The sequence below is a fragment of the Lepisma saccharinum genome, chromosome 22 (genome assembly GCF_977018435.1).
Source record: "Lepisma saccharinum chromosome 22, izLepSacc3.1, whole genome shotgun sequence".
In the NCBI taxonomy this organism is placed as follows: Eukaryota; Metazoa; Arthropoda; class Insecta; order Zygentoma; family Lepismatidae; genus Lepisma; species Lepisma saccharinum.
The window spans coordinates 39,602,371-39,620,654 of NC_139250.1; positions in this window are offsets into that span (position 1 = coordinate 39,602,371).

Genomic DNA, 18,284 nt, shown 5'->3' on the forward strand with positions numbered 1-18,284 from the left:
CAATAATTGGCCTTTTCATGTTTATTTATATATGTTTCAATGTCTAGAAAATTGTTGATTTTATTTCTGTATTTGCCACTATTGGGTTTCCTTGTCATATCAATTGTGACAAACCCATAACTGTCCTGGTTCCAGCACCTACTGCAAAACTTGGAAAAATCATTGTAGCTCAAGTCCCCACCTACATATTCATCATGTATGTTTTTGAGGTTGGTATGATCTTGATGAAACACACATATAAAATTGCTGTTGTCTCGGATCAGCTGCTTCGGTATTTTAGAAAAAGTCTGTGCCAGGTAGAAGCAATCAATGTTTTTGTGTCGGCCCTGTGTAAAGATATTTCTAACCTTGTTTTGATTATCCAGTATAATGCCATCAAACACAACAACAGAATTATCGAGACATTCATGAAGTGGCTTAACATCTGATTCAAAAGTGGCAATATCCAATCCATCATATAGCTTCATCAACTGCTGATATTTTAATTGTTCCAAGCTCTTAGAGAAAACATACAAGTGCCTGTTTTTCCAGTCTAACCAGTTGGGTGCCAATAAAAAATTATCAATCATTAGTGTAGTTTTACCACAAGCTGATGGCCCAACAATAAGACATCTAATATTTTCAGGCAGCAACTTGTCATTTCCCTTAATCTGCTGTTCAGGTTCTGGCAGCCTTTTTATAACATCCCAGGTGCTCATATTATCACTTTGTCTGCATCGATCCAGCTGTGTTCTGGAAGTCCTAGCCATTTGACAAATAACTTGTTGCCTTTTCTGCGGATGATTTTTTCTATGAGATATGTGTCAGGCTGCTTAGTTTTGCTGAGTTCTTATTCATAGAATCTGCCTTTGAGAATTTCTCCTCGGTGATCTTTTATTATATATGTGTTAGGGGTCCCAGGTTTAACTTGAACCACTGTAAATAATTCAGTGCTCCAGTTTCTTGTAAAGCCTCTTTTGAATAAGTGCTTATATTTGCTGATTCTTACTTGATCACCCACCTTGTATTTGGCCTTTCTTGTTGTTGGCTGGTATCTAGGATAATAAACAGTCCTGATCAATTTTTGCTCATCAGATGAAGTTACTTCAGAGGGTTTCATGTTGATTGTGGAATGGACCGAGTTGTTATATTTATGTAGAAGTTCTGGAAGAATATTAATCCATTTATAATTACCTTGAAGTGTAAATTATTTATACATAAGATTTTTTAGGGTTTTGTTGAATCTCTCTACAATTGAGGCTTTGACATCACTGTAACTCGAATAATGTTGTATTGACTGGCTTTTAATAAATTGTTGGAACACAGAATTATAAAATTCCTTGCCATTATCTGTTTGCAAATAGCGCGGTGATCTTCCACTCTGATTGATGATTGTCCTGATGGTTCCTGTAACACATTTTCCAGTCTTGGATTTGAGTGGCACAGCCCAGGCAAATTTTGAAAATGTATCTATTACAGTGAGTAGATACTTGTAGCCCTTGTTGATTTTGTCTAAGTTTTTCAGCTGTCCACTTGCCATCTCAATCAAGTCGCTCTGCCATAAATCATCTATGCCTTTTGTGACTACTGGCAGTCTCTTATAATTATGTCTGGCTTGTCTGTGTAATTCATCAACAATAATTTGTCTAGACATAATATGAAAACAAGAATATTGCAACTATGGGGTGTTCAGCAGCTGATACTACAGGATTTTCTAAATATAATTTGTCTCCTACTTGTATATGAAATTCCAGAGAGCCATCATCTTCAGCTAAAGATGTTTCTAATGTATTGGGATCTGTAAAATCCTCTAACTCTACACTGGTGATTTTTGTTTTGTTGTCAGCATTTGTTATTGATAAGGTGGGGTAGTGGTGTGCCTGTGGTTCAAGCCAATATTTGATCTTGATTGGTCTCAATGTGCCCCCAACAAAAAACTGGTAATAAAATTGTGCAGGGGACAGCATATATATTTTGCCTCCTGGTGTAAATGGTGAATCATATTCTTTGTTGGGGATGCTGTACAATTCAAGAATTACTGTATGTTTTGGATTCTCGATTATGCCTGTTATTTCTTTTTCTGCTGTAAGCAATCTGCTTGTTACATATTCAAGGTGCTCATTGATGACATCATCATGGCCTGGCTTGATTTTTATGTCCACAACAAGTTTCTTGTATTGTTGCACAATTTCTTGTAGCTGGGTGGCAAAAACAGACAAGGCATTTGCTTGATTGGATTCCATGGTCCCTAGCTGTTGCTTGATATTAGCTACAATTTGTTGCAAATTTTCAATAACTGGCAATTTTGAATTTTGAGCAGTAAGATCATGGACCTGTCTTCTGATATCCTCAAACAGGGCATGCAGTTCATTAATATGTTGATTAGTCGGTAGAGTGGCCACTGTCTGAGTAAGTTGTTTGATTTCTGTCTGGATATTCTTGATATATTCTGATTTCAATATGCGATTCACTGCTCTCTTTATATTTTTAAGTTCCTGTGATGTAAGCAGATTTGATACACTATTTTGCAAAGATTCAAGTGCCAATTTCACATTATTTAATTCAGAAGCATCAGCCACATTTTGCATAGCATTTTGGAGCAGGGCTATGTCTGCCTGAGTGGGTGTTGATTGTTGTAAAATTTCAAGTTTTGTTTGGATATCATCGATCAAGTGATGAAAATGAGATAGCTCAGATTCAGTGTTGAGGTTTTCAAGCTTTGTGATCTGTTGCTGGACACTGGCAAGGGTGTCTAGAATACCAGGCAGGTGAGATTCTAGAGATTCTTGTACATTTGTCAAATCACTTTGCACTGCTGCTATTGTACCCTCAAGATGGGTTATGGTACTTTGAATTTTTCCAAAATCTTCATATGTTTCAAGTTGCAGCTTAATGTTGGCAACACTCCGAGTTATTGCACTCAAAGCATCAGAAGATGGCAAGTTGTTCATAAAATTTTCAAGTGTCTCAATTTTTTCTTTAACCTCGGCTATGGCATTGTTCAGAGGGTCCAGATTAGGTATTTGGAGTGATTGAATCTGTTCTTTTAGAGTGGAAATCACTAGGTCAAAATCTTCTTGTGATTTTATGCTTTTGACAATTGTTTGGAGCTGTGCCTGGACATTATTTATCTGCTCTTCCAATTGCTGTTTCAATTGCTCAGAGTTGGTGGCCTGGGTCTTAAATTTGGCTTGAAGAGCTACTACAGCTTCTTCTAAACTTTGAAAATTATCCAATGTGGCCAAATCAGTATATTTCTGAAGCAGCACTTTGAGTTCTGAGTCAATTTTAAGAAGAGGGTCCATGTATTGTGATTGCAAATTTGTAATTTCTAGTTGAAGACTGGCATTGAGTGTGGTTTGTAAAGCTTGTAAATCACTTCTTAATTTCTTGACTCTGACATCAAGCATCAGAATCTCATCACTGTGATCTTCATGCCTTGTATGGCCAAATATATCATTAGGCATTTTGTTTTAGTGGTTATTTATTATTGAATATCTCATTCTTAATTCTATGAAAAAAGGTATAAGCTTGTCTTATGATCCCGGGACCTCAATATATAAGCAGTCACCAGCAGAAACAGTATAAACAGTGCCAGAAATCATGTTTGAGTGCTTAATTCTATAAATATGTCTCCCTACTGAAATCTTGACATTACCCTCAGGGGTTGTAATAAATTGCAATTGACCACCTACAGGTAATTGGTAATGATTTAAATTATTGTTAAATATGAACAATGTTTTACCTGTTTCATCATCAACATCTGTAAGTATGCTGTTCAGATGAATAATTAACAAAGCACTTAGTTTAGATATCATATCAGAAGAGGGTTGTGGTGTTGGCAGGTCCATAATAGCCTGTTTTTTGAACCCAAATAAGTTCATAGGCATGTTTATTTATTTCAAATCATGCTCTGTAATTGGGCATTGTTTGCCACTTTTCAAATCACAATGACCCCATGGTAGAGTATGTATGCCACATGATAAAATGCATCTCTTATCATCATGTGGGTCCAGAGCCACTTTTCTTACAATATTTGTAGTCAACAAGTGATCCACTCTCTGAATTCTGGATTCTGATGTTCTGATTGTGCTACATGATTTGAGGCAATTTTTGTAATCTTCAAATTCAAGCTCTTTGTCTACAGTCACTCTGCCAATACCCTTGGCCTTTTTGGCAACAGCGCCACTACATGTTTCAAAACTGTACATCTTGGCCCTTAACCCAGCAAATGCTACAATAACATCACCAAGTGTCTCATCTTTTAACTTGCCAGGCACCTTATTGTTGTGGTGATTAATTTTTGAATGTTCAGTAGTATCAAAATATTTAAACAATTCAGGCTGTGTTATATCTTGATAAACATCTTCTGTTTGAATATCAAGAACAAAACTATCTGTGTCCATGTACATCAGTTTTACACGATCCTTATAAAAAGGCTTCAACACATCATAATACAATTTTAACATGTGTAATTTGGCCAATTCCAATATCACAGCCCCTACATAAATAGGCTTATCAAACTTAATCTTTGTTTTTTCATGTTGAAAAGTGCCATATTTTCATCATAAATTCTTCTGTAATTGAAGTTGGTCTTTGCTATCAATTTTTTGCTCCGCTTGGGATCAGTAATTATTTTAACATCAATATGTTTTCTGACATTTTCAATTGTTTTGCCATACACTGAATTGACTATCAATTTAAACAAAGTTTTATCAAATTGGCTCAATGCAGATGTTCGAAGCTCTGTGTTTGTATCAATATATGGTTTCAACCATCTTGAGTGCCTGAACCTCAAAACTTTTCCAATTTTGGTCATTTGAACACCATGTTTCATCAGGAACTGGAGGTTTTTGTAATATATGACATAATCCTGTTTCGGCTCTAGAGTCATTATCAATTTCTTCTGTTTAGAGCCAGGTGAACACTTAACCTCGGGAATTGGGGGCAGATCAGAAAATGTGTTGTGTAAATCATCAGGAATTGTCAGATCAACCTCTAAGAACAGGCCATAGTTACTGTCATCATAATCCTTAAGATCTTCGATATTGAAATCTTCAACCCACTCAAGCCCTGCATATGGCAGTTTTTTCATCATGGCATAACCATAGAGGCTGTTGGCATCTACATACAGTATATAATTTGATGGCAGTGCTGGATCATAACCAGGAATATATTTGTTATTTGCTCTGGCATATCTCTAAGAACATTGCACCATGTCTCCTCTTATACATTGTTCCATAAACAGATACATATCTTGATCCTGGATCAGATCCAATTGCATTTTAGTGTTTAAAAACATTGCAGACCATGCTAGGCCTGGAGCACTGTAAAAATACATTGGATCCAGCTTATAATTTTGCATGGAAGATTTTCTGAATGCCTGCAGTATATCAGCTAAGAGGGTCACATCAAGTTTTAAATATGCCTTGTGATAATCACCAAATGTCTGGCATTTTAAATTGTTCCACATCAACTGGGCATGGTGATAATCTTCATCAGTGATTCCAGATGATTTTGCTGTAAAACTCTTGTTGTGGTGGCAGAGAACACTCATCAAATTTAGAAAAATCTGTAACATAATCATATGGATATACACCCTTCCGCCTAATTAATTTCAGGTCCTGATTTGGAAACAAAGCACATGTGATTTTGAATTGATCATCAGATAATTGAGTGGCCAGTGTAGCCAGGCTAGCCGATAAAATTCTGTATGAATCAAGAAATCTTAAGTGAATAGGAACACCATTAACTTTAATTATTTTGCTAATGGATATATATTTTTCATTATTTTCAGCTAAAATATTTAAATTCTGCATGTCAAACCCCTCGTACCTGATCAAATGATGAAAATCATAATTGGATGCTCCATGGCAAAATATAGGGACAAATTTTGGTCTCTGGATCTTAATATTACAGCTATTACACAGGGCCATTAAGAATTTACCATCTGTATGGGAATGGTGTTTCACCTTGATATTTGTATCTGAAAATTCAAAATCACATACCGGGCATTTTTCTGCATTGTTGAAATCTTCAATCTGTTTCTCTGTTAAAGGCAATATAGGTTTTGATTTTAATAAGACATTAGATGCTATGTCATGGCACTCATTTTCTATTCTATGTGCAAATTCTTTGATGGCATCTGCTCCCATGTATATATCTTCTTTACTAACAACCCCATCCTGTACAACCACATAATAAAAACTAGAAGGTTCATGTAGCTGGTATGATGTAATTGAAGATTCATCAGGATCTGGGCTACAGAATGCAAGAGGTTTGAGATTTGATTCAAAATCACAGACTATATATGCTGGGTGTTCCAACAAGGCTTCAAATTTTTTGAATTTGGCATTTTCAGTTGGGTTAGGCATAAGCATATGAACAGGTTTATGGTTGGCACAGTATTTCAGATGCTCAAATAACTTGTTTTTAGCAATTTCTGCATTCTTTTCACAAACACCATTCACCATTTTTCTACCATCAAATACAGAAAAACATCTTCTGCACAACTTGAATATTTTATGAGTTATGTCTAGTTGTGTTCTGACTAAAGCTTCAAGATTATGTATCAAAGTGTAATGATATGTGCCATCCCCTTCAGTTAAGAGCAGATCAATCGGAACAGCAGAATCATCATCAAGTGTACTGATTCTGAGAGGATCTATCAAGGAATTGCCACGGCCAGTAGAACAAGTAAATACATTAATAGATAATTGTTTACCATTAATATCGCTGGCCTTTTTTTCAAATTTATCAATATTCTGAACAGACATTGTATATTCTAAACCTTCCATTGCTTCATCAAAATAATTTTCATGCTGTTTATAATAACTTATTCGCTCAGGATGCCTTGAAACTGGATACAAAGCAGCTAAAATACACCACAAAAAGCATTTCTCATCATTATTTTTTATATTAACCACGGCTGTTTTGTTTTTGATATTGGCAGGTAATGGCAGATATGTAGATCCTTGTAATGGGCTGAATTCAGAAATGTTAACATATAACTTGTGTGGAGATCCGCATAGGCTACATCCAGACTCTTTTGCTGCAAATTCAGAGTGTTTAATATTCAATTGATCTATCAAACTGCTTATTATGCTGAATTTGCATTTGAATATAGCGGTACAGTTTCTGTTATGTGGGGCTGTGTAAATTTTGTGCCTTTTGGTTTCTTATATTGTGTAAACAATTTGAGGGACAGCTTATAAGAGCCATTTTGTGCATTTAGAATTGCCTGCACATCAGAATTTATACTGTTCAAAAAATTCTTAATGTCACATCTTGACTCTGATACAAAACTGTGATCTCTTATTTGGCCATTAAAACTGCTATGGATGGGTTCATAGCGTGGCTGCTTTGCTGGTCCAGCATTAGCAGGTGTTTCATGCTTCCTTTTCAGACCAGATGTAGATGGTTGTGGGGGCAATGTTGATGACTGTGCAGAACAAGTACTTTTATGTTTATATGTGAAGTATTCCATGCTATATTTTCTATGGCATTTAGGGCATATTTTTGTGGGAGTTCTGCATTTGTCTGGATTACAATTCCTTTGATGTCTAGCCCAATTGGGGCTGGTTATATTCTTATTGCATTGATTACAATATTTTTGAGTTGGCATTTTTGTTGTTATTTATTATATAAGATTTCCTGAGGTCCAAATCAAAATTCTATGCTTAATAAAAAATATCAGTTGGGTTCAGTAGTGTGATTTGTGTGTGTGTGTGTGTGTGTGTGTATGTGTGTGTGTGTGTGTGTGTGTGTGTGTGTGTATGTGTGTTAATATTTTTGGCTTTGGTATTTATATAAAATTTCTTGGGGTCCAAATCAAAACTTTATACTTAATAAACCTATGACAGGTTGTCAAAAATTCTGTCTATTAAATCAAATAGATTTGTAATTCAATTTATACAAATTTTGCAATATTTTTGTGTTTAAAAAAATATGAGCAGCACTGCAACAACACACCCTTACTCTTCAACAACTCTCACAATACTGGCTGATATGCAATGCAAAATCTCTTTATATAGCCTAAGCACAGACCGCATTGAAAGCATCTGAAACAATAAGCCAATCAGAATATAACACATCATCACATTATGTCATAACCATCCAATCAGAAAACAACACATGTCTAATAATTTATTGCAAAACATGATGCAATATAAATAAACCAGAAATAGGCCACAAGTGGACCGGAAGTAGGCAAACCGGAAGTGGACCGGAAGTGGACCGGAAGTAAATATGTGTGGGTGTGTGTGGGTGTGTGGGTGGGTGTGTGTGGGTGTGGGTGTGTGTTAATAGGTTTGGCTTAGTTTTAGATGTAGCCAAAAAAAGTTCAAGAGGGGCATATTTTTAACAAATTTATGGACAACAATCTCACAGAAGTACCTTTTATAAGTGTAGGCAAATCAATCTGAGGGGGCTCATCATTTCACAGGAACTTCCCGAGGGCATTTTTACAAAAATCTTGGATTAGACAGGGTTCCACACTTGAGCAAAAAGCTCATATGGGCATGTTGAGCTTGTTTTAAGTGTAGGCAAATCTGCCTCAGGGGGGCTCATCATTTCTCGTCCTGGTTGTAGTACAAAACACACTACTTAGATATTAATACTAATTATAATGAAATAAATAAATCAACTTAGTACAATAACAGGATATAAATAAGGTGGAAAGGGTAATTAATATTCAGTAATAGCATAAGTGATCATTATACAAAAGTAAAGAAGTCGAATTGTAATTACGATTCTGGGTCTATTACGGTTCCCACGAACTGAGAGTTTCGTGCGGCTTTTGGGTTGTTGTTCCCAGGTGTAGCGCCATGTCACGGCAGGCACCCAAGCACTTTTGGTAGGCGCATTTATTGCAGCTCCAAGTTAAGGTTAGCGCCGGCCAGGCGGCGATCTTTAACTAACCCCTTTCTCCTTGTTTGTCTGGGAGATCCATTTTCTTAATATTTCCGTCAATTGGATAAGATCGACAAAGAAGCCCAAAGAAGAGAAAATAAACAATATGTAATAATTACAAGAAGAAGCAGCAGCATTAGTAATTGTAAGAACAAGAATTAGTAATTACAAGAAGATGAAGCCTTAGTAGTTATAAGAAGAAGATGTCTTATTAATTATAAGAAGAAGAAGCCTTAGTAGTTATAAGAAGATGCCTTATTAATTACAAGAAGAAGAAGACATATTAATTATAAGGAGAAGATGCCTTATTAATTACAAGAAGAAAAAGCCTTATTAATTATAAGAAGAAGAAGCCTCAGTGATTACAAGAAGAAGAAGCCCAAAGAAGATTGGCTACAATTAATAAGAAATAAAAATAGAAGAAAATATTGTGTAAAAAGATTTCCAAAGTTATCTAATATTTGTACATGATTATTCAAGAATATATTACGAATTGTACCCTCCGTAGTGGGTTAAATCTATTGTTTCTTTCCATATATTCGTAGTGTTATAATTATAATTAGTATTAATATCTACAATCATTATTTCACCACATCATCACTTTCCTTTTCTCTATTTACAATTGTATAAGTTTTCTTAGGTGATGCCATCTCTGGCCCACTTTCTAAACTGCTTTATGCATAATTAAATATAAACGTCATTCTTTTTGCATGCTGCCATCTAAGATCCTCTACCTCAAACAACGACAATGCAGTTTGTGTACGTCACACAAAATTCCCCTCCTTCGGGTAAAATTTTTCCTTCGTAGAAATTTCGTATGCAAGGAAAAATTTTCTGTAACATCCATTCTTACTATTCACTTCTCATGTGTTCCTTTCAACATTTGTTTAACGTCTTCCTCAGCGACAGCGTTGATTTCTAGCCTAATCACTTCCTCTGGTTCCTGATTTCTCTTCAAAGGTGCCCTGCTTAGAGTATCTGCAACATGGTTTTCCTTTCCTTTTATATCCATAACCTCAAAACTGTACTGTTGCAGTAAAATCGCCCATCTCGTCAACCTGGCATTCCACTGTCTTGCAGAATTTAACCAAACTAGACTCTTATGATCACACACCACCTTGAATCTTCTGCCTTTCAGATATGCAGAGAACTTTTCTATTCCAAATATTATCGCCAGACACTCTAGCTCACTTATCGTATACGCTCTTTCGAAGTTCTTCAAGCTTCTGCTAGCATATTGTATCACATTCTCTTCATTGGAGTCATTTCTCTGAAATAGGTATGCTCCCAATCCAATGTTCGATGCATCTGTGCCTAAAAAGAACATTTTTCCAAAATCAGGTTGGCTTATAGCTGGCGCTTGTATAAGGTCTTGCTTAAGTCTTTGGAAAGCCTCCTCTTCGTCTCCTTCCCATTTCCATTTTATATGTTTTCTGAGAAGTTCATATAATGGCTTGGCTTTGCTTGCGAAATTGTGTATAAATTTCGATCGCCAATTACCTACTCCTAGGAATCTTTGAAGTTGTTTCCTTGTATTTGGCCTTGGGAACTTACTTATCGCGTCATTTTTGTCTGGGCACATCTTTATTTCACCTCCAGATACTACATGACCTAGGAAACGTATTTCCTTCCTTGTAAAAGACCATTTTTCCAATTTGACAGTTAATCCTGCTTCTGCCAATTTACTTAGTACCCAATCTATTTTTTCTATATGTGTCTCCCAATCTTTCGTATGTATACACATATCATCCACATATATAGCAAGCCATTGTCTTGTTTCTATACTAAATATTCTGTTTAGTGCCGTCATAAATGCTGATACTGATGAATTTAGACCATATGGGAGCCTTCTAAATTGAAATAACCTTGATCCATATCGAAACGCTGCATATTTTCTAGACTCTTCTTCTATTTCTACCTGAAAATATCCCAAAGTCATATCAAACGATGTGAAGTATATGCTGCCTGAAAAGGTGTGTAGTAATTCATTTATTCTTTCTACTTGATTTCTGGGAAGTAGCACGTGTTTATTTAGCTCCCTTAAATCCAGTATGGGTCTCACACCTCCGTCCGGTTTGTCTACCACGTGCATTGGGCTTACGTGTACGCTATTGGAGTTCTCTATTATCCCCCAACTTAACCATTTCTTCAATTCCTTTTCTACAGCTTCTCTCTTTGCAAAGGGTATAGGATATTGCTTTGACACTATTGGACTCGCTGTGTCTACCTCAATCCTATAGGTGTATACATCCGTCACTCCTGGGCGTTGGCTAAATATTCCCCTATGTCTCAACAAAATATATCTTAAATCTTATTTTTCATTTTCCGAGATCCAATGACACTCATCCACTTTGGCTTGTATTTCCTCTTTCGATGCGTTGTATTTATGGTCCTCTATTTCGACCTCTTTTTCATATTCACCTTTTATATTTTCATTTTCAATTATATCACCGTAGTCTTTCTTCTTATACACTACATCATATTTCTGATATACAAGACTTTGCTTCCTAATGCCTATTTCGCTCTCGGAAACTTTTATTTCATCCTTCATAGGGATATCTACTTTCATGTTCTCCATTGATTCAAGATTTAGCCGTGTTTCTTTTATGTGTATGTGCCCATTGTAGTTTTCTAAGAAAGGTACTCCTAGGATTATATCACACCTCAAAATCTTTATCACCAGAAATTTTACTTCGAAATTCGCTCCTTTGATGCTCATCATGATGCGTACCGTGCCCTGAATTTTGTATTCTTTATTTCCCGCAGCCATAACTAATCTGACTTTGTCCTTTTCAGAAGCGTCTAATTTTGCTTGTGGGTATTTCTCTTTAATTCTTTGCCAACATTTATAGCTCATTACTTCGACAACACTCCCACAATCGATGAAGCATTTAATCTTAATTTCTATTATTTCTGCTTCCACATACAATGATCTTCCAGGTTTTAAGTTTTCAAAACTCGGCTCTCCAATTAAAAATAACTTCAGAATTCCTTCTTCATTTATCGTATGCTCTCCCTTTATATATTCATCATTTTCCTTTGCTCTCACACCTGGTAGTTGCTGCGAGAGCTCTACAAGTTTAGCCTCTCGACCGATTGCACGTTCCTCGACTCCTCCTTTACCTGCTGATATCCAGCATTTCCTACTTCGTTCTGCACTTGGCTTCTGACTAATTCCACTGCTTCTCTTTTCTCTTCATTTATCTCAGGATTTCCCCTCTCGTTCCTCTCATTGTAACTGTTTCCTCTAGGTTGCCTTTCTTGTATCTCCATCCTTCTTTCTGAGTTTCTTCGATTCACATTTTGTTAATAATCATTTCTTCCTCTATATCCGCGGTTTCCTCTCCACGATCCTGTATTTCTTCTATTATAATTTCTTTGCTCTTCCTGAACATTATTTGGCCTTCTGCCGTTTCCGTTATCTTCTAAGAATCCTCTTCCTCTGCCTTTATATGCATTTCTGACTTCTATGTTCCTAATCCCGAATTCTTGTTTCCTGAATTTCTGCTCTGGACGTTGTTCCTCTTCAGAATGATGCATCTTAGGATAATATCTACCTTCCTTTTCTTTATCCCATGACCTTTGAGTCTTTTTCAGCATGTCATCTGTTCTGAGGTAGTCTATCAAGTCTTCCACCTTCCTTGTCTTTACTACAGCCACCGCTCTTTGTGTCCATATTGGTAGTGTTTGTATCACTTGTCTAACCAACTCTTCCTCATTACATTTTTCATTCAAATTTCTGAAGCTCCTTAACGTTTTCCATGTGTGTGCTTCCAAACTCTCAACCTTGGACCAATCTATATATTTTCTTTTCAATGTCTCCAATTGCCTTTCCTTAATTTCCTCACTACAATAATATTCCAAAAATCTTTTACTAAACTCTTCGAATGTTCCAAACTTGTGCTGATTTAACTGATACCAGCCTGCCGCAGACTCTTCAAAACATCCTTCTATTAGGTCCAGTATCATATTTCCTGGTATTCTCAATAGCTTCACGTTAGTTGTTAGTTCCTTCAGGAATTTTCGTGGACACTTGTCAGATGTGTTGTAATTCATTAGGCTTAGGGATTCTTGTCTTATATCTTCCCTCTTCCAAATTACTTCCGTTTACTTTGTCCAACCATCTTCCATTGTCGCTCCCTTCTTCACTACTTTTCCATTTCCTTTTCTTCCTCTGATGATTCCTTTTATGCTTTATTTCCTCCTCTGTAGTCGATTCGTCGCTACTACTTTCCTTTTTATTCTCCTCTTTTCATACTCTTCTTTTTCATCATTTCCTTCTCAACTCAAACCTATTGGCTTATCTTGTATTCTCATCACCTCTATTTTAGGGATTATTCCTCTCCATTGTACTTTATTCTCTTTCTTTCCTTTGTCGATCTTACTTTCGAGGGTTTGTATTTTCTTATTACTCTCCTCTAATTCTTCCCTAACTTCTTGTCGTTCTCTAATTATCATTTCTCTGAATTTCAAAGTTTCTTTTACTATTGTTTCTTCTGTCACAATTTTCATTTCTTCTACTCTGTTTTCTACTTCATCTATTTTGAAGATGTTAATATCTACCTGCTTTTTATTTGCCAAAATTTTGTTTTCTAAGCCTGTACTCCTCTGCTGGCATTCTTCATTCACTCTTGAAGCTTCCTTTTCGATCTTTCTATTAGTTTCTTCATGTCTTTCATCTGCTATCCTTATCATTTCTTCTATTTTTCTCTCACATAGTTCTGCCACTCTTCTATTTTTCGATTACTTTCTTCCAACCTTTCTTTAACTTCTTTGCTGTTTTCTTCTATTTTTCGATTATTTTCTTCCAACCTTTCTTTAACTTCTTTGCTATTCTCTTCCATTTTCTCTTCCAACTTTCTGCTGTTGTGATCTTGACTTTCTTTTATTTCCATCATCATTTTCATCAACATCTCCATCGTATTTTGTTCATCTTTCTTTCCTTCCTTTTCCTTTAACTTTACTTTCCTGCATTCCTTGCATTCGTATCCTTCTCCCCTACTATCTTCTCATATTTTTCTTTCCGGATTCCTTCACATAACCAGTGTTTCATTTCTTCACATATCTTACACTGTATTATTTCTTCCTTACTTCCTTCTCCGCCACAACATATATATTTTCCTTCTTCCATATTTGCTTTACTTATCTTTCCAAATTCTTATTCTTTGCGTTATTTCAACCTCTGGTCTGCATCGAGCCCCACACGTTGGTCGCCATTACAATTACTAATGCTGCTGCTTCTTCTTGTAATTATTACATATTGTTTATTTTCTCTTCTTTGGGCTTCTTTGTCGATCTTATCCAATTGACGGAAATATTAAGAAAATGGATCTCCCAGACAAACAAAGAGAAAGGGGTTAGTTAAAGATCGCCGCCTGGCCGGCGCTAACCTTAACTTCGAGCTGCAATAGATGCGCCTACCAAAAGTGCTTGGGTGCCTGTCGTGACATGGCGCTACACCTGGGAACAACAACCCAAAAGCCGCAGGAAACTCTCAGTTCGTGGGAACCGTAATAGACCCAGAATCGTAATTACAATTCGACTTTTTTACTTTTGTATAATGATCACTTATGCTATTACTGAATATTAATTACCCTTTCCACCTTATTTATATCCTGTTATTGTACTAGTATAAAAGTATATAATATAAACTCGATAAATGATGAGCCCCCCTCAGGCAGATTTGGTTACACTTAAAACTAGCTCAAGATGTGCATATGAGCTTATTGCTCAAGTGTGGTACTCTGTCTAATCCAAGATTTTTGTAAAAATGCCCTCGGGAATTTCCCGTGAAATGATGAGCCCCCTCAGATTGATTTGCCTACACTTACAAAAGCCACATCTGTGAGATTGTTGTCCATAAGCTTGTTAAAAATATGCACCTCTTGATATTGTTTTGGCTACACTTAAAACTAGGCCAAGATACACCCACCCACATACACCCACATACATCCCACACCCACCCACACCCACACATATTTACTTCCGGTCCACTTCCGGTCCACTTCCGGTTCACTTCCGGTCCACTTCCGGTTTACTTGTGGCCTATTTCTGGTTTATTTCTATTGCATCATGTTTTGCAACAAATTATTACCCAATATTATGCAATAAATTATTAGGGATGTGTTGTTTTCTGATTGGTTGGTTATGACATAATGTGATGATGTGTTATATTCTGATTGGCTTATTGTTTCAGATGTTTTCAATGCGGTCCGTGCTTAGGCTACATAAAGAGATTTTGCATTGCATATCAGCCAGAATTGTGAGAGTTGTTGAAGAGTAAGGGTGTGTTGTTGCAGTGCTCCTCATATTTTTTTAAAAAAAACACAAAAATATAGCAGATTTGTATAAATTAAATTATAGGTTTGTTTGATTTAATATAGAGAATTTTTTATTATTCATATCAAACATATTTGTAATATATTGAACAAAGGGTTTATATCTGCCCCAGTTTGTTATACATGACACATGGTATTACACATGCATTTGTGCTAGGGAAGTGCTTCTGTACTTATTCTACCTTTGTGCATGTAGGCTATCAGCTTTATACAACCTGTCATAGGTTTATTAAGTATAGAGTTTTGATTTCAACCCCGAGAAATTTTATATAAATACCAAAGCCAAAAATATTAACACACATACACACACACACACACACACTAAATATACAAAGCACACTGCTGAACCCAACTGATATATTTTATTAAGCATAAAGTTTTGATTTGAATCCCAAGAAATTTTATATAATAAACCAACAACAAAAATGCCAAATCAAAAATATTGTAATCAATGCTATAAGAATATATCCAGCCCCAATTGGGCTAGGCACCAAAAGAATTGTAATCCAGACAAATGCAGAACTCCCACTAAAATATGCCCTAATTGCCATAGAAAATATAGCATGGAATATTTCACATATAAACATATAGATACTTGTTCTGCACAGTCATCAACATTGCCCCCACAACCATCTACATCTGGTCTGAAAAGGAAGCATGAAACACCTGTTAATGCTAGAGCAGCAAAGCAGCCACGCTATGAACCCATCCATAGCAGTTTTAATGGCCAACTTAGGGATCACTGTTTTGTATCAGAGTCAAGATGTGACATTAAGAATTTTTTGAACAGTATAAATCCTGATGTGCAGGCAATTCTAAATGCACAAAATGGCTTTTATAAGCTGTCCCTCAAATTGTTTACACAATATAAGAAACCAAATGGCACAAAATTTACACAGCCCCACATAACAGAAACTGTACCGCTATATTCAAATGCAAATTTAGACAAAATAATAAGCAGTTTGATAAAGCAATTGAATATTAAACACTCTGAATTTGCAGCAAAAGAATCAGGATGGAGCCTATGTGGATCTCCACACAAGCTCTATGTTAATATTTCTGAATTCAGCCCATTACAAGGATCTACATATCTGCCATTACCTGCCAATACTAAAAACAAAAGAGCCGTGGTTAACATAGAAAATAATGATGAGAAATGCTTTCTGTGGTGTATTTTAGCTGCTTTGTTTCCAGTTTTAAGAAATACACAAAGAACAATTTATTATAAACAACATGAACATGATTTTGATGATCCAATAAAGGGCTTAAAATATCCAATGTCAGTTCAGAATATTGATAAATTTGAAAAAAAAGGACAGGGATATCAATGGTAAACAATTATCTATTAATGTATTTATTTGTTCTACTGGCTGTGGCAATTGCTTGATAGCACCTCTCAGAATCAATACAATTGATGATGATTCTGCTGTTCCGATTGATCTGCTCTTAATTGAAGGGGATGACACATATCATTACACTCTGATACAAAGTCTTGAAGCTTTAGTCAGAAAACAACTAGACAAATCTAATACAATATTCAAGTTGTGTAGAATATGTTTGACTGTATTTGATGGTAGAAAAATGATGAATGGTGTTTGTGAACAGAATGCAGAAATTGCTAAAAACAAGTTAATTGAACATTTGAAATACTGTGGCAACCATAAACCTGTTCATATGCTTATGCCTAACCCAACTGAAAATGCCAAATTCAAAAAATTTGAAGCCTTGTTGGAACACCCAGCATATATAGTCTGTGATTTTGAATCAAATCTCAAACCCCTTGCATTCTGCAGCCCAGATCCTGATGAATCTTCAATTACATCATACCAGTTATATGAACCTTCTAGTTTTTATTATGTTGTTGTACAGGATGGTGTTGTTAGTAAAGAATATTTATACATGGGATCAGATGCCATCAAAAAATTTGCACATAAAATACAAAATGAGTGCCATGACATAGCATCTAATGTCTTATTAAAATCAAAACCCATGTTGCCTTTAACGGAGGATCAGATTGAAAATTTCAATAATGCAGAAAAATGCCCGGTATGTGATTCTGAATTTTCAGATACAAATATCAAGGTGAAACACCATTCTCAAACAGATGGTAAATTCTTAATGGCCCTGTGTAATAGCTGTAATATTAAGATCCAGAGACCAAAATTTGTCCCTATATTTTGCCATGGTGCATCCAATTATGATTTTCATCATCTGATCAGGTACGAGGGGTTTGACAAGCAGAATTTAAATATTTTAGCAGAAAATGATGAGAAATATATTGCTATTAGCAAGAAAATTGAAGTTAATGGTGTTTCTATTCACTTAAGTTTTCTTGATTCCTACAGAATTCTGTCTGCTAGCCTGGCTACACTGGCCACTCAATTATCTGATGATCAATTCAAAATCACATGTGCTTTCTTTCCAAATCAGGACCTGAAATTAATTAGGCGGAAGGGTGTATATCCATATGACTATGTTACAGGTTTTTCTAAATTTGATGAGTGTGCTCTGCCACCACAACAAGAGTTTTACAGCAACCTCAGAGCATCTGGAATCACTGATGATGATTATCACCATGCCCAGTTGATGTGGAACAATTTAAAATGCCAGACATTTGGTGATTATCACAAGGCATATTTAAAACTTGATGTGGCTCTCTCAGCCGATATACTGCAGGCATTCAGAAAATCTTCCATGGAAAATTATAAGCTGGATCCAATGTAATTTTACAGTGCACCAGGCCTAGCATGGTCTGCAATGTTTTTAAACACTAAAATGAAATTGGATCTGATCCAAGATCAAGATATGTATCTGTTTATGGAACAATGTATAAGAGGAGACATGGAGCAATGCTCTCAGAGATATGCCAGAGCAAATAACAAGTATATTCTCAATTATGATCCAGCACTGTCATCAAATTATATACTGTATGTAGATGCCAATAGCCTCTATGGTTATGCTATGATGAAAAAACTGCCATATGCAGGGCTTGAATGGGTTGAAGATTTCAATATTGAAGATCTTCAGGATTTTGATGACAGTAACTATGGCCTGTTC